The sequence below is a fragment of the Heptranchias perlo genome, chromosome 33 (genome assembly GCF_035084215.1).
Source record: "Heptranchias perlo isolate sHepPer1 chromosome 33, sHepPer1.hap1, whole genome shotgun sequence".
In the NCBI taxonomy this organism is placed as follows: domain Eukaryota; kingdom Metazoa; phylum Chordata; class Chondrichthyes; order Hexanchiformes; family Hexanchidae; genus Heptranchias; species Heptranchias perlo.
In genome coordinates, this window is record NC_090357.1 from 18,386,746 (window position 1) to 18,409,462 (window position 22,717).

The window sequence follows — 22,717 nt, forward strand, 5'->3', positions numbered from 1 at the left end:
GAGCTTAGTTGCTCTTAGGCAAATTCTGAGGTCAATTGGAGGTTGGAAGAAACCAGCAGGAAATGGCTGACTTTTTTATATACAATAAAATGGTGACTAACTTGACGTTTGAAATTCCAGGCAAAGGCTCATTATGCAAAATCCCAGTTGATTTCTACTAACATCAATCTGCTTCAGCTTTTTTCCAAGCTTGGCTTATCATATGGAGCATCAGCTGGGTGACAGAGCAATAGAAGAACTTTCAATAAAGTAACTTTTCAGAAAGACTGAGGGAAACATTTAAATGAATTTCTAGTCACACCGTGCCCTACAGATGTTTCATTGATTCCACTCTTCTCTGGGGGATATCTTCTGGAGGGAAAGTGGCCAAGAAGGGCACACATTCGGGTCATGGCCCCACTGGACAACCATTCTGGGCAGCAGTCAGAGGAGGAAGATCATACCTGACAAACCTGATAGAGTTCTTTGAGGAGAAGACAGATATGGTGGTTCAGGGAAATGTAGTAGATGTGGTGTACATGGACTTTCAGAAAGCCTATGGCAAGGTACCAGACAGATTATGGTGTATGGAATTAGGGGGAGCATAACAAATTGAATTGAAAACTGGTTAGAAGGGAGGAAACAGAGAGTAAAAGTTAAGTGGAGTTTCTCAGAGTGGTTGGGGGTGGGTAGCAGTGTCCCACAGGGATTTGTTCTGGGACCACTTCTGTTCACTGTGTACGTCAATAATTTGGACATAGGGCCAATTCACTGAGGTTGCAAACTTGGTGTGGAGCCTCACTCAATGGCAGTGTAGGTCAGAGTATAGGGGCTATATTGCTATAATGTTCTAACCCTATTTCTGACGCATGTTCCCATCCTGCAAGGGTCCACACCAGGAGTGCAGTGTCGCTGAATTTACCATATAGGAAATTGCAGGCAGAAACCTGTTCTATCAAAACAAACCAATTACCATTTTTTAGTTCTTCTTTAAGGACATATTGCAATGTAATTTTATCCAACAGCCTTTGCAGGCCTCCAAACAAGACTAAAAACTGAATAGTTGTGGAAATCGTGACATTCTAGAGGTCAGACTCCCCCCACTAAATATTATTTAATCTTCAAGATGTGAGAAATCCAGACAATTGGATTAGTTGTGTCTTTGACTTTCATTAGATCTTGTTCCATATTCACATTCAGCCTTGAGTGCCTTATTAAACCATGCTGCCAAGAAATCGGCAAGCATCAACTCAATTTTTTCTAAATTCACTACATCATAAAAATTAATTGTTCTTCTACAAGTGGGAATTCTTCTCTTTGGAATACCACAATTTACACGGCTGTGCTTTTCTCTCTTCTCACGCTGGTGTGGGCAAAGACTTCTGGGTAACAACAGATGGCATAGTAGATTTATAAACATCTGTAGCCAGGATAAAATTTTGATGCATGATATTCCCTAAAGCAAGATAATTAAATTATATTTTTCTCATGATTGGTATTAGTTTGGGGAGATGTATGCTTGTAAAAAGTGTGGTCATGCAACTATAATTCTGAAAATTCCTTGGGTATTCCTTATTGCTCCACTTGGTAAATCAACATCATGGAAACTCTGAGATTTTAAAGGCTTCAAGGTTTCAGTTAGTTTCCCACCCATCTACGGCAGTATGAGACCAGGCTGATTTTAACTGCCGGGCTTCACTCATATACTGCTGGCCCACCTACCACCCGAAACGGATGGGAAGTAGATCAGAATTGGCATTCGATCTCCGGAAAATCGGGCAGTCTTTGGCCATCCGCTGGCACTTGGGTAAGTGTGGGGAAGTGGGTTCTGGGCGGTGTCTCGCAGCAGGGAAATGGGGAGACCAGGTAAGGGAGTCCTAAACATCCCTTGTGGCGCCCAAAGGAGCTCTCCTGCTTCTCCTGGCCCCACAACGAAAAGTAAAAACACTTAACCCGAAGGGCGTCTTCAACTTTCCGATCATCTTCAAGCTGGCCTTCATCCAGCAGAAGGCCAGAAGTTAAAATTGCTGTCAGTGCCCATTTAGCATATGTGAATTAGGACTCCACCAACTTTGGGTAGGTAGCTTAGCCGCCTGTCCAGAAGCATCACTTATAGTTGGAAATGGCGGGATCCAGGCGGCTTTCTGGTGGGTAAGTAACTTTGGGCATTTTAATCTCGCCCTTTTTCTGCCGAGTGGGTGGGGCTAAAGCACCCTCCTCCCTATGAACCTAAATGAGTGAACACTGAATCCTCTAGTGAGAGGAATATGAAACGATCAAGAAATATTAATAGCAATAAATTTTTGAATATTGTAGAAATATTTCTGCAATAAAATCAAAAATATATCAAGATAAAAATGGTTTCATTTTTTAACAGGGCAGCTTTGACTCAGTGGTAGCACTCTCAGCTCCGAATCAGAAGATCACGAGTTCAAGCCCTATTCCAGAAACTCGCTCAAAAAATCTAGGCTGTCGCTTCAGTGCAGTACTGAGGGAATGATGGAGGTGCCGCCTTTCAGATGAAACATTAAACCGAGGCCTGTCTGTCTGTTCAGGTGGATATAAAAGATCCTATGGCACAATACAGAGAAGAGCAGGTGAGTTTTTCCTGGTGTCCCTCAACATCAACCAACACCATCAGAAACAGATTTACTGGCCATTTATCCCATTGCTATATATGTGGGACCTTGCTGTGCACAAATTGACTACCATATTTACCAATAGTGACAACTATTCAAAAAATAATTACATTCACTGCAAAGCACTTTGAGACATCCTGGGGATATGAAAGACGCTATATAATTGCAATCCTTTCCTTTCTTTAAAGAATACTATGAATTAGGAAATATATGTTCGTTTTACCCAACTGCGTGCTCCAGACAATGGAGTCTTATCCTCCAGAAATGCATATCAGGGAATGATATTTGTGTAGCATCAATGAATATAATAAGCTTGATCCCGCTTTAAAAGAACACATACATTGTAGCAATGTAAAACTTTCCATATTCAACATTAATCATCCTTGTGTCACCTCAGAGTAATTATGTAGCTCTGTGCTATAAGCCTCAGCCTACCAGAATCGGATTTATATTCTCAGACACTTTTCACTTAAGACTTTAAGAAAGGGAACACTACTATCCCATCAGTCTGATTTGGATTCGAACCCCTGGCCAAGAACAATATCTAACCCTAATATCCCAGCCAGTCTCTCACACTGATTGTGAATGAACATTCCCCTTTATTACTTGTAAATCACAAAACAAAATACATTTCATGTATGTTTTTATATTGCGAATGAATGATGTACAAACCCAGACCTCTCAGGTGCCACATACTTCTCTAACACATGGCACTGACCTGCAGCGTCTCCAGGCTCATTTCTATGGCATGCCCTATTCTAAAGTATGGCTTCCCACCTCTGTAGGGAAATCTGTCCAAATTCATTTAGAGCATAGAACTGTGTCATGATATCAGGAGAGGCAATGAAGACATTTGGTTGCATATCATTGCAAAGGCTTGGAAACAATTTTTGTAGTATGTGATGTCAAATTCCTTAACTATTGTTGCAAATGAGCAATTGGAACAAAAATTAACTTTCTGATAAAGCAGCAGGGGGGAAAGTCCAGTTGCTGACAACAAAGAAAAGGACTGAGACATCAGCTCGTGGAGGCACTATTATACTCCATACAAAGGGACAATCATGCAGATGGCATCTCTCTCTCTCTCTCATGCCCACTAGTTTACCACTTTCCATTCAAGGACAGTGAACTTCCCATTTGCTTCCCCACCAAATGCTAAATTCTTCCTGTCTCATGTTTTGTTCTAAACTGATTAGATATTAATGACACATGTATTACTATCGGAAATGTTTTTGTAAAATTCTTGAATATTTTCTCCTCAGGCATGGTCCAAACAGTTTGTAGAATAAGGAGAGTAGAAATAGCTTGGAAATTCCTCTTGTTGAAAGACCTGAATCATTCAGGATTTTGTTTTTTTAAAATGATGGGATCTTCCTCATGTGGATCATGTTGATCGATTAGCTGTATCCATTTAGTTTAATTACAGACTTAATAACAAATTTTTGCTATATTTAATACTTTCAAAATGTAGATTTCTAAAATGATATAACTAATGGTAAATATTCTATGGTGAGATTGGAGGAATGTATTATTTAGAAAGGTCACTGCAGCGCTTAAAGGAGCAGTGCAACTTGTTTGGCAGTGTTTATGCCAGAATCAATAGCATTGACATTGCACTGCCAACAGTTTCTAATTAATGAGTATTTTAATGCAGAATTTAATTTCAAAGAGTAGCACTCCTGTTACACTGCCATTGTACACGAGCAGTACTTGGAATGTGAGCAGACTCAGCTGTACATCACCCACCCACCAAGCCTTTTTTCCATAGCAACGAGTGTTACAGTGATAGATGTAGCAGCCTTAGTATTGCAGTTTTCATTCCAGCTGATTTGAATGAAGGCAGAATCAGGGGTGCATTTGGCATAATATTTAAAATACTGTATTTTTAGAAATATATTCTACATAATAAAAAAAAGACATGCTGTTCTATTGAAGAGCTTAAATATATATTTTTTGAAGTTTATTGTAGAAAATTATATAACAATTTGCCATCTTTCAGAGCTTGGCATTTCAGATAAGTTAAATATGTGGTCTAATTTTCATAAATACATTCGCAAAACTGAGGAAAAAAACAAGCAGAATTTTTTGTCAGACAGAAATCAATGCTCATGACATTGAAATAGAAAACAGTGCAGCAAATAGATAATAATCGAAGAAAATGATGCCTAGGGTCTCATTTCACCCTCATCAAATTCAAATAGACTTTGATAACACGGTGGCTCATCCTTATTGCCGATTTAGTTATGCAAAATCAAAACAGAAACTGCTGGAGAAGCTGAGCAAGTGGAGAAAGAAACAGAGTTAATGTTTTAGGTCGACGACCTTTTGTCAGAACTGAGATCTTTGCAGAGCTTTTCCAGCAGTTTCTGTTTTTATTTCAGATTTCCAGCATCCGCAGTATTTTGCTTTTGATTTAGTTATGCAAAAGGTTGCATTGATTGTCTGTCTTGTAGCTATCTGCACACTTACTGTAAAAGTATAAAATGGACTGTTTAATTCAAAGGCAATCTAGGATTAATGGTTTTCATGCTAGCTAAACCATCAAAACATTGCAGCTACTGCTTTACTTTTCATTGCTTCTTCCCATGTAGGACATATGTAAGACACCAGTATTTGGAGTTCAGAGTAGAAATAACTAAAATGTCTTTCATTAGATTTATTATTGAAATATTGACTGGGGCCTATAAAATGTTCTGGAGGTTCACTGTTTCCTATAAAAGCAGTGCAGGTATAGCTGAATTCTTTTTAATATTTTTGATGTTGTTCGGCAGTTTTGCTCAGAGCTGTTGCAGACATGTGATGATTAAAAGAGATATTTATTCAGGAGGCGCAGCAACAGGTGAGACATTAGGTTTTAGACCAGCTATACTGCGCATTTTGTGTCAATGCGAAGGAGTCGCCTTTTTATTGACACAAACTGTGCAGCTTAACTCGGGCATGCGATCATCCAAATCGGATGTGGGCAGGCAGTAGGAGGTCACCTATAGGAGGTAATTGGATGCTGCTTCGGGCCCACACATACTGCAGTATAACTACAATTAGTGCGAATCAAAGTTTAAAAATTACAGCTGGGAACACCGTAGAAATGTTATTCTTATTTCTATTTTTAGTGTGCAACAAGCAAACATGCGAGGAGCTCTGTTTCCCTGGCCAGGGAGTGATAAAGGACCCGACAACGGTACTCGGGTCTTCTTCCTTCACAACAGTCTGAGCAGGTATTCTCATCTAAGCAGCTTTTTCCATCTGTCTCAAAGCAGTAGCTGTTGTATAACAGCACCGTGGGGACTACAGCACAGGATGGGAAGAAGGCAATAATCAATATAAGAATGAAGGGGCATGATATTCCAGCTGATTAGCTGCTTGCACTTTTTGAAGTAACTAATTCTTACTATTTTGATTAAAGTAGCGAGCTTATTTAGAAGAATCATAAAATTCATTTCTTTCCCACAATTTAGCCTGATTCCTTTCCTTAGATCTCTGTCACTTATGAGTAAAATTGCATTTTACTCTCATATGTTATGCCTCGCATGCTCGCGGTTCTGCTGAGGATGACATTCTGATTTGCAGTACATAAGAACAGACCACCCACTGTATTTTATGAAGGATTATTATTCAAATTGGTACCTAGCCATCAATCTCTGAAACCAACTTTAATTGCTGAAAACTGTGGTGCCTCTCAGGCCCTCAAAAGACAGCATAATCTATCATCGCTTCTCAAACATGTCCAACTCACTGCATATTTCCAGAACTACATGGAGATATTAGCAAAAAATTTGGCATTTTAAGTATTGAGGACATACAACGTCACTTCTTAAATGGGTTTGAGCTGTCAGTGCCTGTCAAAGTGGTGAATCCAGAGCATGTGGAGACTGGCCTCCAAACTAGGGCTGCCTGTCTCCATGTCACTGAATTGACATCCAGCCAATTTTCACCACTCAGGTAATGTTCTGCCTACTGGAGGCAGTTTGACAACAAAACATCCATTTTCAGTACTGTGCCGACATACTAGAGTCTGCCAAAAATATAGTCACGCAACAAAAGAATGACACTGAAAAATCAGGCATTCCTCCAACCAATTTACTGGCTGCTATCTATCATATGTCATTGCACTTGCTGTTGTGCACTATTGAGAGAATCGCAACCAATGGAAATAGTACAGATAGAGGCTGTAATTTTGCCACTATCACAGTGTCCATTGCATTCTTCTGAGGATAGGCTCCCAAAATTGAGAACCACTTAAGAAACAATGTTGTGAACTGTGAAGAATAAAAACTGTTAGTTATTTAGGATTGTATATTTGGAAAGTAGGCTCAGAGCTATGTTCAAAAATTAAAAGGAGTTCTTGTAAACAAGATAGGGGAGGTTACAGATGCTATCTGAACCTTTACAATTATATAACTTTCTAACAAGCTCCTAACTATGTAACTGTACAATATAACTTGCTCTTAATGCAACACAAACCTGGAGTTTATGCTTTGATGTTATCAGACAAACAATTGACACCATTGATTCAAATTTCTGTTTGCTATTTAACAGAGGGATTAACCCAGTTATTTTAAGTGAATTAACACTTGTGTTAAAATAGCAAACAATAGTTTAGCCGTTAAGCATTTGTATAATATTGTACAGGCTGGGTCAGTTTCAGACTTCCTGCTCCCAGCAGCGAGTCTCACCCATCAGAAGCACATATTGGAAATTCAGGCATGCGCTGTAATGAGCACTGCACATGATTTTCTGCCCATTTATTTAAATGCTCAGAAAATCACGCATAGCATGATCCCAAATTTCTGATACTCACTGGAGGGGGCAGGGGTGGCGTGTGCAGAGGGGGGAGGGGCAAGGCTCATCATCCCCCTCTCGCCACCCGAAGTGTGAAATTACCCCTTATGGTGTTTTGTTACTTGTGAAATTTGGTGTATTTGCATCATTTGACAGGAACAGAAGAGAGACAACCATGGTGATTGGAGGTCTTAGCTGGGCAACGTCATATGGCAGGATGGGAAAATATAAGCGGGTTACTTGCTACAATCTGTTGGCAATAAATACATTGGCCCCGATTCTCAAAGGAAATTGCTGGTGCGTTGGGGGCGGAGGGGGCTGCGGAAATCGGGGAAATCCCAAGCGGATGAGGAAGCCGGCTCCAACCTGCCGACTTCCGAGTTTCCCACAGGCAGGCCTGTGTGCGCGCGCTTCCCGCATGCCGGCTTTGATAGTTAAAGAACCAAATGTACCTCAGGTACTTAAGGTACTTTATTTCTGACGTAGTAGATAGTTAAAATGATTTAAAACTTACCTGGGCGGCTTTCCCGCGGCTTCTGATTCACACCTGGTGAAACCAGGCGCGAAGGGCCGGATCAGGCAAAAAGAAACAAAATAAATTCAATAAAAAACCATTGCACAAAGTTAAAACACAAAATAAACCTACCTTTCCACCAATGTCATCTGCACCCCCCGCTCCGATGTCCGATTTCCCCCTCTCTGATGTCCCCATCTTCTCCCGGTGTCTCCCTTTCCAGTGTCCCTCTCAGCCCCCGATGTCCCTCTCCAATCTCCCCCTCCCCCCAGATCTCCCTCTCTCCCCCCACGATCTTCCCCCCTCTCCCACGATCTTCCCCCCTCCCCCACGATCTTCCCCCCTCCCCCCGATCTCCCCTTCTCCCCCAATCTTCCCCTCTCCCCCCCCGATCTGCCCCTCTCCCCCCCCGCCCTGATCTTCCACTCTCCCCTCCCCCCGATCTTCAGCGCCCTCCACTCTCTGTTCCAGCACCGGATAACATCTCTCTCTCTCTTTCTCTCCCATCCCACTGCCCCCCCCATCTCGGCATTGCAGCTCCTGTCAGCTGCCAGGCGCGAAACCCGGAAACAACTTTAATCACCATCAATTACATCGCGATCGCTTAGGAAAAGGTAAGTTATTTTTATTCGGGTCTGCCACGTGTACCTTCACCCCCCTGTTGCCAACCCGGCACCATTTCAAAATTGAGCCCATTATGTTGTGTGGTTTGCATGGTTCTCTGAGTGTTTCTCAACTATGATTCACTGTCACACATTTCAGTATTGTCAAGCTTCCCCATATTCAAAGCCAACAAGCTATTTCAATCAAAAAAAAAAGCTTGTTCACTGGTTTTTAAAATGAATTACAATGAGAACTGTTAGAAGGTTTCAAGTTTCAGCCTTTCTTGCTTACTTCTTTCTCAAAGGTGAGGAATTGTAGACAATGTACCAAGTCAAGCTGGAGGACAGAAAAGGGCAAGGGAAGAAACAATACTGGAGTCTAGGGGCTCAGCAATTAAATGCAACATGTGTTTCAACACTGAGTTCTTAATCAGAGCAGGAAGTTCGCAGGCTTACCTCTGGTCTGCGCTGAGTTAACCGATCTCACCCAGGTTAGTGGCAGTTCTATATTTGACCATAATGTCCCAGAGCTGAGGAGGAGCAAATAATTAGCCAGGGTCTTCACTGCTGATCACTAGCTGGCAATCTAGAAAACCACCAAAATCATACCAACCTGACCCCTAACCAGACCCTCAAAATGATAACTATTCACATGAAACCCAGCCAGTTGGCATGTTTGTGATAACCCCTTGTGGCAAGTGCATGTGTGGGCAATGGATGAGAGAGAATCAAGTTGTGATATTTCTATAGTCAAGCGCTAAGATGAGGTGAGGAGTTGGAGAGAGGGACAATCACATGGGCTCACATTCTTTCTCTGGTGATTTGCCTGCCCTCTCAGCCAGAGATAGTGCAGGAAACAAAGACCCAAAAATGGTAGATGGGGAATAAGCACCTTAAGAAGCGATTGTTTAAACCTTTTTTAAAAAAGAAGACATGAAGTAAATTTTTCAGGATAAAGTAAGATGATTGGAGAATTTAATGTGTTTCAGATATATTACAATGAGGAATAGAATGTGTCTGAAATTTTAACAGTAATATAATTTAAGAGACAACCCCCCTTTTTATTGGCCAATAGGGTTTGAATTTTGAAAGAATCATAAATCAAACCCATAGAATATTCCTTATTGATTTTGGAGTTCTCATAGACTCTGAAGTATTTAAATGAATATAACCAAAGGCTATTTAATAAATTCTACAGAAGTTAGGCATATCCTTTTATAGGGTTGTATATTAGTTTATAACATTTCAATCCAATATATTCTAAGACACTAATATATATTTTACTTTTGAGATGCTTAAAAAAATCACTAAAGCAGTGACCTGATGTTTTAAAAACATTTTAAGTGGCACAGCCATTGGTACATGGAATATTAAAATGTGAGCATATACCCTCAAATTCTGCACTCTGAGAGTTCCAGATGTTGCCTGGGCTGTCCAGCTGTGGTGCTAAGCAGAGGCATTTAGCGATTCCACAGGGAGAGAGGAAAAAGCTAACGGGTGTTCATCTCAGACCTGCGTCAGACACGCCCTGTGTGGCTAAGATTGGGAACTCGTCATAGAGGAAGGTTTCCTCTCTGCACCATATCTAACAAAATGGTAAGACTGTTTATTAAGATTCATCACACGCAGCACACAAGAGAAAATCTCCCCCTCCCCCATATGGGGAATTGTGGCCTGAATTTACAAGCTACCGGTTTATGACAGAAGCTGTTGACACACCAATATACTGCACTATTACAGTGCACAGGGTGAAAATAGCTGAAACATCCACTCTGAGGAAAGTGCCCCATTTCTCAGTCTGTGTAATGTTGGACTGTTACTTTGCACAAGCAAAATGCTGTACTGGATTTAATGCAGCTGAAGCTCTAGAAGGTGGAACTATTTTGCAGGTCATTAGGGAGAGAAGAGCAGATGCAATGCATCCCTCCTGTATCTAAAATTTTGCAGGCATACTTCTGGTAAATAAAAATCTATGTCTAGGAAATAATGGAAGATATGGGAGAAAATGTGTTGTTAAAGCTCAGGCCTTCAGCAGAAGTGGTTTGGTTAAGTCTCTGCTCTGGCTGTAAGGAAGCAGCTCTCATCTGAATCAACAGCTTGGCCACTATATTTATCAAAGTAGTTCTGTAGCCATCTGTCTTGTGAGCCTTTTCACTCTGTTTACATGCAGAAAAGTGTTGAGTGACACGCCTGGTGATCAATAAAGTTACTGCATTAAGCAATCTGCAGGATTTATGTTTATAATAACTTGAAAGCAAATTAGCACTGAAGTGTATGGTGAGCATTTAGGGTGCAACAGATAGAACAGAGAAAATAAATCCTCTGTGCTATTTCAAGGAAATCCTAAACACAAACTTTATAGAGTTATTTATAATATCATTATAAATAGCACATAGTAGAAACCCACCCCCATACCTGCTGTAGCACAAATGTTGTCCAATACCTGACGTGACATTTTCTGCTTTTATTACTGGCCTGGCAGAGTTTCTCAGCCTGCTCATCGCCAGAACGAGAGCTGGCTACACCAGCACCATATCATTTTGTGTGCTCAGTCTATTTGTTTTTCTCATATATATTAAAAACGGTGAGTGGTCACAAAGTTCCAGCAATACCCCACCAGTAGGAGATGCTCCGAGTGTAATATCATGACAGATTGAAAACAAAAGGGTGCCACCTAATGTTATGTGACAACCTGAATGCCACCTTTGTTGCGATAAAAAAATTGTGCAAGAGAAAAAACAAATGATGCAAGATAGCTCTGAGCTTTGTATGTAACTACGGCAATTGAAAGCAACCACAGACTCTGATGTACTATTTCCATTAATGCTTGTCTGGGGTGCTCATACTTGGCTAATAACACTTGGCTAATAATGCTGCTCCAGATTCATGTAAAAGTATCATATTAGGGAAGGATACTAAAGAACCTTTTTAAAGTAATCAGTGATAAGTGATTGTAATGTGTAATGTCAGAATTAGGACATAATTCGGACATCATTTACTGAAATGCCACTTGCTGCGGAATGTAGCTACAGTACTCACCATTCCATTCATAATGTTCATTATTGATATTATTACTAAGGACATTTTAAGTGAAGGTTGTGCTTGTGGTAGTCTAATCTGAACACAGTATGGTAAACAAATATAAACTGGCCTCAAGAACTAATGCTCAAAAATGGCCCTGAGATTAATTGAATGACCAACATTGTGTTCTCTACACAATTCTTTCCCAGGAGTGTGAGTCATGACTTAATCCCGCTCCCACACAACCAGGTCCTCTGCCAGAGCCATAATCACATTATATACCTTAGTACTGCCATTAGCAATTTGATAGCAAGTGTGCTGTCATACCGCAATCATTTGCATCTGTCATAGGATTAAATTAGCACAGAAACAAAAAAAAAAGGCTGATATTTAGTACAGAATGATTCACTTGAGTGAAAGAGCTGAATATCATTTAGCTGCAAGAACGCATCAAGTTTTCAACAGTAATTTGCATAGTCTCCGTTACTCCTAATTGGAGCAGGGTTATTGCCATTTTTATTTTTGGCCATATTGTGTTTACATTGTTTTTAATTGTTTCTTCAGGAGCAATTAGTAAAAGTACGGTGCTTACCGAGCTATTAGCTAACAATTAGCAATGTGCGCACACAATTAGTGGATGTATATTAAAACATTCATTGGACTCTTGGGATCGAGCCAACACCTTGCAGTGAGCTGACATGTTTGTAGCAGATCTTTCAGACTATGGGATCTGATTATAAGATCACTTTACCCATTTTTACATGTGATTCACTGTGTAGTGGCAAAATAACTAGATTTTATGCTCATTTTATATTTTATTGATCCAATTTTCATTCACGACTTCTAATTTCCAGTTCGCCACTGGACAATTTGATGTCAGGGGATAAAGGAAATGAATTCAGTCTTAACTGTTTAAATACTGGCTCTTTCTTTCAAAATTTTCTACATTTCAGTACTGCAATGAAGTTTCTGCCTAGATTGTGCGCTTAATTTCTGAGCTGGGGTTTGAACCCACAATCTCTGATGCAGAGGCAAAGGTGCTAACAACTGAGCCTGGCTGACATAGCACATGAAGCTTCATCGCTGCTATTCTGTTCTGAGTTTTTCAAGTGATGTAGAGTTTTGAGGTGCAACCACAGCACCCATTGTGTCCTACGATAAACATGAGAGGTGACTTTTCATCTTTAGCACTCCTGGCACAAGTGACAGAAACACATAGAAAACTATAGGTCTGTGAATTGGGTGTGTGCCCACGTTCCTGACGTGTGCTCCTGGTGCCTGAAGCTCTGTATTGGGAGCGCAAAAGGTGAAAATTTACCCCAAGGTCAGACTAAAACGCTACCGCCAACCATCGGACTGCTCCCATTGTAATCTCATAAAGAACTGATGCACAGCCACATAGGGGGGAGTTTTAACCCCCTACGATGGGCAGGACAGTGGCAGGGGGTAGGTTAAAATTTAAAAAATCTGAAACCTGGCCCCAACCTGCCTCCAACGCACCCACTTCCAGTTTTAACAGAGGCAGGTTGAGGAACGAGCGACTAACCTGCTCTCGAGAGGCGGGTCAGTTATTTAAATATGTTACCTCGAATTGTAACAGACTTTTACATTTAATGGCTGCGGGCCTGGTTTCCCGGGGCTCGGGAAACCCGGCAGCTAAAGGGAGGCGAGAACGGCCGGATTCAGCAGGTAAATGCCTTTCCAACACTGCTTCTGGGCCAGGAGGAACAGGAGGGCTTCCCCCCCGGCCCCTCAAGCTAACCTGCTTCCCTCCCCATGATCCGCTGATCCCTCTCCCTCTCCCCACCCCGCGATCTCTTCAACTCCCGCCCCCCTCCAATATCTTCCTCCCTCTCTCCTCTCCGTTCCCCGGCTGCAGCCTTCCAGCGCAGGCCTTCCCACCTCCCAGCCAACCAGCTTCTCAAAATGGCCGGCTGCTGGCTAGGAAACGGAGAAAAGAAATTCAAATGAGGTCCTGCCGTTATATTCGGCTGCAACTCCGCGTTACCCACATTCCCGGGTTTCCCGGCTGCTACAACCCCCCTCCCCCCTGTCCCCTCCCTGCCTCCCTGTAAAAACAGTGCCCATAGAATGATACAGCACAGAAAGAGGTCACTTGGCCCATCTTGCCTATGCTGGCTCTTTGAAAGAGCTACCAATTAGTCCCATAGCCTTCCAATTTTTTTTCCTTTTCAGGTATTTATCCAATTCCCTTTTGAAAATTACTATTGAATCTGTTTCCATCACCCTTTCAGGCAGTGCATTCCAGGTCATAACAACTCGCTGCGTAAAAAAAATTCTCCTCATCTCCCCTCGGGTTCTTTTGCCAATTACATTAAATCTGTGTCCTCTGGTTACCGACCCTCCTGCCAGTGGAAACAGTTTCTCCCTATTTACACTATCAAAACTTATCATAATTTTGAAAACCTCGATTAAATCTCACCTTAACCTTCTCTGCTCTAAGGAGAACAATCTCAGCTTCTCCACAATATTGCAGAGGGTGGACTCTGGTACAGAATGGGTCTTTATCCAGTCAATTGGTGTAACAAGAAGACATAGAACTGAAAAATGTTTCTTAATTAACAATATTCTGTGAGTAAATCTATACATAAAAGTTAAATATAGTGCCTATATAATCTCAGTAGCATAGAAGCATTGGTCCTGTTAGTCATGTGATAAATGTTGTGAAGCTCCCCTTCCTTTATCCTGCCACATGACACAACCACTGCCGACATAGTAGGTGACTGACCTCGCCGATATTTTAGAATGAACAGATTTTACTATACATTATCAACTCATCTTTATATTGGACCATAATTTGCTGTGACAGGACATCTGACGGCGTCCGTCGTTGGTTAGACTGGCCCTTGACCTTGCCCATTTAGGTTTTTAATATTTCGTGTGGCAAGTTGCTGTACATGCGAGCTAATATCATCGCAGCGAGGGAAACAGGGCACCTGGGACCTGAGTGAACAGGGCAAGCAGCTGTGTATCTCCTTAAAAAATCAGATTGAAGGATTGTGAAATTAACAGCAGAAGGAAGTGTAAATTAGAGTGGGTGAATTCAATGTCAAATCAGGTACAGAAAGAAAAATAAAGAGAGGGAAAGAAAGATTGGATTAAGAGAGAGAGAAAAAATAGACAAAGGAAAAGTTAACAAAAAATAATTTGCTATTTTTAAAATCTCCAACAGCAATTAAAACATGAAGTAATGAGATTCCACACTTGTAATAGTTCAATTTCAGTGCCAGAGAGGTTGACTGGCTGTAATCGTTAAAAGGGTACTTAGACTGAAATGGACAAGACTTAATTTTCTGTGGCGAGTTTAGTTCGCACCTACAGCGCAAATACAGAAACTTCACGACATTCAATGCATTTCAATGGTGAGGCAGACAGCGAGATGCCATTTTCGCGAAGCTAAGGGCAGAGCGGCGCAACTCGGACAGCAACTTTTTGATATTTGAGTTTGGCCGCGCATCTGCCCCACTCCCAAAGTTGCTGTAGCGTTTGCGCATAAATGACGGTGCGTGCCATTCGCCTCACCGTTATTTTGACAGCAAATTCTGGCCCATTATTAAAAATCTTGTGTACGCGCACATTTCCTGTCCAACTTTCAGTTGTCACAATTTTTTGGTCACACTCATGTCAATGATTAACTGCCGATGCAAAAATTCAGAATGGAAATCCTGCATGTAAACAGTTGTCTGTAACAATGTAGTTGCAGGCTCTGGCCAGTAGGTGGCGCTCTGGAGTGAGTTACTAAAATCTCTGTCATCATCTCGTACATACATAATAACATTTATTCAACTGACCATGTACATAACATTTTTAAAAAGCCTGATTTCTAAATATGTTATAGACAATACCAAGTTGCAGTGAGTATCATACTGAAGTGCTAAAAATCATTAATTTCCTGTGCTTTACGCCAGCTAAACTTTGATTGTATTGCAGACAACCCTAATGTAAAGCTGTTGGCCCAGAATTTGCTGGAGCTGGGCATATCGCGGCATGCCCCGCTTGTTAGATTTTTTTCCTCACCCTTCAGCTCGAAAAATTTTTGCGCTGTAAATTATGGAAGTGCGAGCTGATAACGGGCCATCTGGGACCTTGGTGAACGACAGAACCAACAGTCTATCTCCTTAACCAATTATATTTAAGGATAAAGAAAGAAACAGAGTGAACGATGGGAAGGTAATAGAGTGAATTTGAGTCAAATTAGATACAGAAAGAGAAATAAATAGAGCGAAAGAAAGATTGGATTAAGAGAGAGAAAAGAGATAAAGGAAAAGTAAGAAAAACATTAAAAAATATAAACTTTAAAATTTAAAAAGCCTCTAGGAACAATTTACCACCTGCAGGAGTGAGACTCCACTGTTTCAATTGTTCCCATTCTGGGCCTCCGAGGTTGAGTGCAATAGCTGGAACATAAATCTCGTCATTAAAAGGGTCCTTACATACCAGCCCTAACTTTTTGCGGTGAATTTAATTTGTATTTGCGGTGCAAATGCAGCAATTTCTTGAAAGTCATGGGGAGATTGACGGCGAGATCTTGTTTTCTCGAGGCTAGTGGTGGAGCAGAACAAATTGTCCAGCAATTTGTGGCGATTCGCAATTCATGGGGTATTTCTTCCTTGCCACAAATTGCTGTTTTTTTTTAATAATGGTGTGCGCATTAAACTCGCTGTTATTTTTCCAGCAAATTCTGGGCCATTATATTTTTTCATTTAGTATAGAAATGCTGCTACAATGCTCAAAAGGTTAAAGTAAAGAGTCCCCATTGTGTATGAGAGGCCACATCTTCAAATCCCAAGTTGCCATCAATCAGATCTGCCTGTCACAATTATGACAAGTTTTGAGTTCTTACCAGCACCTTGAGGGGAAGGGGAGAACAGGCACTGGTGTCTTGTGTTACAGAAATCAGGTCTGCTGTTAGCTAATCGCAGTTGCATTGGAAGCAGACATTGGCCTTGATTCTTTTTCTTCCTGGAAGGAATACATCCAATTATTAATGGAGGCAAGACTTTATTTTAAACGACTAGGTAGTGAGACCAAGATGTAATGTGAGTTACAATCTTATCCTTCCACCTATGGGACTTGACTTTAAATCCAACCCAGACTGTGTCTCTCTCTGTCTGGTAAAGACAATCTCTGTCTGTATGTTGTCTTTTCTGCCTCAGACTCGGTCTCTGCCTCTGCCTCGGTCTCGGTCTGCTTCCGTCTTGGTCTGTCTCGGTTTCGGACTGTCTTGGTCTCGGTCTGTCTCGGTCTCGGTCTGTCTCTGCCTTGATCTCGATCTGTCTCGGTCTCGGTCTGTCTCGGTCTGTCTCTGTCTTAACCTCTGACTCGTCTCAGACTTTGTTTTTCTCCTCTTGTAAGGGATCCAAAGTTAAATGAGCTGAGAAGTCTTAATCCAGTTTCTAATGTGAGTGAATTCACAGCTGCAAAACTGCCTATGATTTGGTACTTAATTGGCAAATGCTATCTGTGTGGACTTAACTAACTGTAATCGAACACAGGCCCTGTGTCTTAACAGCCTTCATTGTGAAGCAAGCTAACTACATTCCTTATCCCCATACAGCTTAGGATATATGTGTAAAAATGCTGACAACGTTGCACATCTCATGAGAATAGTTTTGTTGAAGTTCAGATTTTATATAAAAATATAGATGCTTTTCATCCCTATTTGACAGGAATTGCAGTTCAAATTTCCTGCTGACTAGCATTTCAAGGCAAAGTCCAATTCCTCGTTGTTGTGTCTTTTTTTATGTAATTTGTTTTATGAGTGTAAAAAAAAAGTCTGGGATGGCGAAAGGCTGTGTTGAGCCATGTATAATTTGCCCTGACATGGGCTTTCCTTTGTTTAACTAATCAGACTAATGCACTAACCTCCATAACATTGCCCGCCTCCGCCTCACTTCATACCATCTGCTGCTGAAACCCTCATCCATGCCTTTGTAACCTCCTGACTTCACTATTCCAGTGCTTTCCTGGCTGGCCTCCCATCCTCCACCCTCCATAAACTTTAGCTCATCGAAATCTTTGCTGCCCACATCCCACACACCCATCACCCTTGTCTTTGCTGACCTACATTGGCTCCCAGTCCCTCAACACATCAAATTTAAAATTCTCACCAAAATAAAAATATATACAAATTAAAGACAATCAAAGTGTCGAGACCTCCTCACATAGACTATCCCCATTGTCTCTGAACTGCCAACTTTATGCCCCTCTATTATATTATATGATTGTGAGTGTTTTCATGGACTTTAAGAATTAGAATCATAGATTGATACAACACAGAAGGAGGCCGTTTGGCCCATCGTGCCTGTGCCAGTTCTTTGAAAGAGCTATCCAATTAGTCCCAATCCCTTGTCCTTTCCCCATAGCTCTGCAAATGCTTCCCTTTCAAGTATTGGAGTAAGATGAAGAAGGGTGGGAGAAGGCTCGTGCGGAGCATAAACACCGGCATGGACCTGTTGGGCCAAATGACCTGTTTCTGTGCTGTATATTCTATGTAATTCTACGTAAAGTATTTATCCAACTCCCTTTTGAAAGTTACTACTGAATCTGCTTCCATCACCCTTTCAGGCAGTGCAGTCCAGGTCATAACAGTTTGCTGCCGAAAAAAATTCTCCTCTGGTTCGTTTGCCAATTATCTTAAATCTGTGCCCTCTGGCTACCGACCCTCCCGTTAGTGAAAACGGTTTCTCCTTATTTACTCTATCAAAACCCTTCATGATTTTGAACACCTCTATTAAATCTCCCCTTAACCTTCTCTGCTCTAAGGAGTATATCCCCAGCTTCTCTAGTTTCTCCACGTAACTGAAGTTCCGCATCCCTGGTACTATTTTAGTAAAACTCCTCTGCCCCCTCTCTATGACCTTGACATCCTTCCTAAAGTGTGGTGCCCAGAATTACCTGCTTCTTACACATATAATAGAATTCTGCTGTAGTTTAAACTGTTTATTCTTTCAGCCATCACTCAATAGATATTTGCTGTGTGTCAGCAATAATGAGGCACCATTATCTTAGTGCAAGTTAATTAAAGTTTGTTAGCAAGCCTAGTGCAGTTTTAAGTGAGTCATACGCTTACAATCTATACGCTATTTTGCCTCTGATTTTGTCTAAGTTTTGTATGAAGAAGATTAGTTATCTGATGTATCTGTAAACTTGAATGGTAACAATTTAAGAGCCTCCAGAACTCCATGAATTAGATTTCTCATTGTAAGCACTATTTTAAGATTACTTGCCTGTTAGCTTTGTACATATTATGAAATGGTTCAGCATTGCATCAGACATTTGAATGTCGAGAATGAATCCAATGAAGTGTCACAAAGTAGAAATAACTGTGAAGATTTAAGACCTTCAAGCTTAACCACATATTTTTTATCTAGTTTCAGACTTTGATAAGCCGAATATTTTCTTTTCAGCAGCACTTCATGAGCTGTCACAACTTGTCTGGATCATCTTCCATTTAAATCAAGATATTTTTTCGTATGTTTAAACAGAGGCTTTGATCTGCGCAATGATACCCTTGAGCGTAGCAGTAAATAGGAGCAGGAGCAGGCCACACGGCTTCTCGAGCCCGCCCCGCCATTCAATAAGATCATGGGTGATCTTTGACCTCAACTCCACTTTCCCGCCTGAACCCCATATCCCTTGATTCTGTTAGAGTCCAAAAATCTATCGATTTCAGTCAACGACTGAGCATCCACAGCCCTCTGGGGTAGAGAATTCCAAAGATTCACAGCCCTCTGAGTGAAGAAATTTCTCCTCATCTCAGTCCTAAATGACCATCCCCTTATCCTGAGTTCTAGACTCTCCAGCCAGGGGTAAATAAGAACATAAGAAATAGGAGTAGGAGTAGGCCATATGGCCCCTCAAGCCCGCATGCTGCCACGTCCCAAATCCGTGCCCATCTATTCCACAACTCCATGTTTGAATCCCTCCAATCAGGTTTCCACCCCTGCCACAGTACTGACACGGCCCTTATCAAAGTCACTTTGTGACTATGACAGTCCCTCCTCATCCTTCTCGACCTGTCTGCATCCTTTGACTCAGTTGACCACACCATTCTCCTTCAATGCCTCTCTTCCATCATCCAGCTGGGTGGGTCTACGCTCACCTAGTTCTTATCTATCCAGTCGTAGTCAGAGAATCACCTGCAATGGCTTCTCTTCCCGCTCCTGCACCGTTACCTCTGGAGTCCCCCAAGGATCTATTCTTGGCCCTCTCTTATTTCTTAATCTACATGCTGCCCCTCGGCGACATCATCCAAAAACACAACTTCAGGTTCCACATGTACACTGACGACAACCAGCTCTATCTCACCATCACTTTCCTCGACCCCTCCACTGTTTCTCATTTGTCACACTGCTTGTCTGACATCCAGTACTGGATGAGCAAAAATTTCCTCCAACTAAATAGCGGGAAGACCGAAGCTGTTGTCTTCAGTCCCCACCACAAACTCCGTTCCCTAGCTACCAACTCCATCCCTCTCCCTGGCCACTATCTGAGGCTGAACCAGACCGTTCGCAACCTTGGCATCCTATTTGACCCTGAGATGAGCTTCTGACCACATATCCACTCCATCACCAAGACCGCCTACTTCCACCTCCGTAACATCGCCCATCTCCGCCCCTGCCTCAGCTCACCACCTGCTGAAACCCTCATCCATGCCTCTAGACTTGACTATTCCAATGCTCTCCTGGCCGGCCTCCCATCTTCCACCCTCCATAAACTTGAGCTCATCCAAAAGTCTGCTGCCCTTATCCTAACTCGCACCAAGTCCCATTCTCCCATCACTCCTGTGCTCGCTGACCTACATTAGCCTGGTCCGGCAATACCTCGATTTTAAAATTCTCATCCTTGTTTTCAAATCCCTCCATGGCCTTGCCACTCCCTATCTCTGTAAACTCCTCCAGCCCTACAACCTCCGAGATCTCTGCACTCTTTCAATTCTTGCCTCTTGCGCATCCTCGATTTTAATCACTCCACCATTGGTGGCTGTGCCTACAGTTGCCTAGACCCTAAGCTCTGAAATTGCCTCCCTAAACCTCTCTGCCTCTCCAAGCCTTTAAGATACTCCTTAAAACCTACCTCTTTGACCAAGCTTTTGGTCACCTGTCCTAAAATCTCCTTTTGTAGCTCAGTGTCACATTTTGTTTGATTACGCTCCTGTGAAGTGCCTTGTGATGTTTTACTATGTTAAAGGCGCTATATAAATGCAAGTTGTTGGTATTGCTGAAACAGCAACCATACTCTGAGATCTCATTTTGCTTCTTTCACTTTTTCAATGCGAGGGTATTGCTTAAAAACTGACGACCGATATGATTAATTTTAAATACAGCGAGGTATTTGCGCCTGTAGATCTGATAGAAAAATCTGTATTTAGAAACATTTTTTTTTCTCTGGTTTTACAGAGAATTTACGCACAGAAATAGGTCATTCGGTCCAACTAGACTGTGCCGGTGCTTATGCTCCACATTGGCCTCCTACTATCCTATTTCATCTAACCCTATCAGCATATCCTTCTATTCCTTTCTCCCTCATGTATTTATCTAGCTTCCCCTTATATGCATGGTTATATAATGCTTAGGATTTGTATTATTTAAAGAGCTGATCACCATGAATTAATTTTGACTAAATCATTACATGACGCCAAAAAATGGCGTAGAACTGCTTCTGGTCGCTCTGTGTGGTAACATCATAAATACTGGTATAAAGATTTCCTTTAAAATCATTCTAAAAGAACAAAGATTCAAAAAGCACACATTCACAATTTCGACATAAGAAGTGACGTGAGGAAGCCTTCCCAGATACGTTAACGGTCTCACGACACATAACAAGCTGAGGAATTTTTACCTCAAGGCGTCCATTTTGAAAAGTCCTACAAAGCTTCCAAATGCTATTGCAAAGATAATATGGCTAGTTGTAGATTGTTATATTCAGTCTTATCTCCTCTATAAACATATACATATTATTTTCAAATGAATTTGTTATGTGTGATTTTATCTAAGATTCTATGAAGAAGTGGCTGTCTGTATGTCCGATGGTTGGGCTGGACTACAGGAAAAGGTGAGATGATTATTTATCTTACGTAATCCTTGTTACAAAAAGGTACTCACCTTAAATTAATATTTAGGGTTGCACAGGTACCAAAACCTCCATGTACCAATTCCGCTACTGTGCAGTTTCTGTTAGGTTCAAACACCACTCTATTCCCCTTCTAATGTGCCTTACACATACCACACTACCCCATCCCCTCTGCCTGATGTGTGCTTCAAACTCTTCATGCCCTCCCCCCATTCTAGTCCCTCACTGTCCTCAATCCTACCCCGCGCCTCCCTCCACTCCCTCGCCACATGTTCAGTGGCCACTCTCACCTTCTCCCTAACACTGTGCTGCTGCTGTCTCTGGACAGGGAAGAATTCAGGCAGCATTAACTCATAGCATCAGAAAAGGGGTCAGACAGTTTTTACTGGCCTGGATAATCTCACTCAAAATTACTTCCCATCTAGAGTGAGCACCAATAAATAGGCAGAGCTGTGGTGGGGGGTTGAGGTGGAGACATGCCAGAAATGTAGGGGTGGGGAAAATCTCAGAGACATAGAGAGGCCATAAAAAGGCATGAGATCACATGAATTAATATTCCACTAGGGAATAAATGCGGCCTAGCAAGTGTTGCCCACATCACAAAAACAAATATATGTAGAAAAATTTGTGATATAAATAACATTATTTTACAAAATATAAATTTCATTAAATTTAAAACTAACATTTTTGTTTAATACGTTATAACAAAAAATACTGATAGTCCTACAATAGAAGAACAACTCAGAAAATGTCTTCAAAATCTCCAGTATAAAATACAGTCTGAGGCTGGTTAAGTTAGGCGATGCACATTCCTAAAAATGTGTCATTCTCCCCTGTTGATTCTATTCACTTCAGTGGAATAAAAAGCAGCTGATTTCAGAAGCTGAAAGCATGTGTGGAATAGATGAGCTTTAAAACAGCACTAGTTGGCATTCCATCTCACTCAATGATTAATCTTTATACCTTTTTATAATACTTGATGTTGCAATGATCTAAATTGATCATTTGTCTCAATGTGCCAGTCAATTTTCCTTCCATTTCATTCTTTGCTATTGATCCACAAGCTTTAGTTCTGATGTTATATTCAA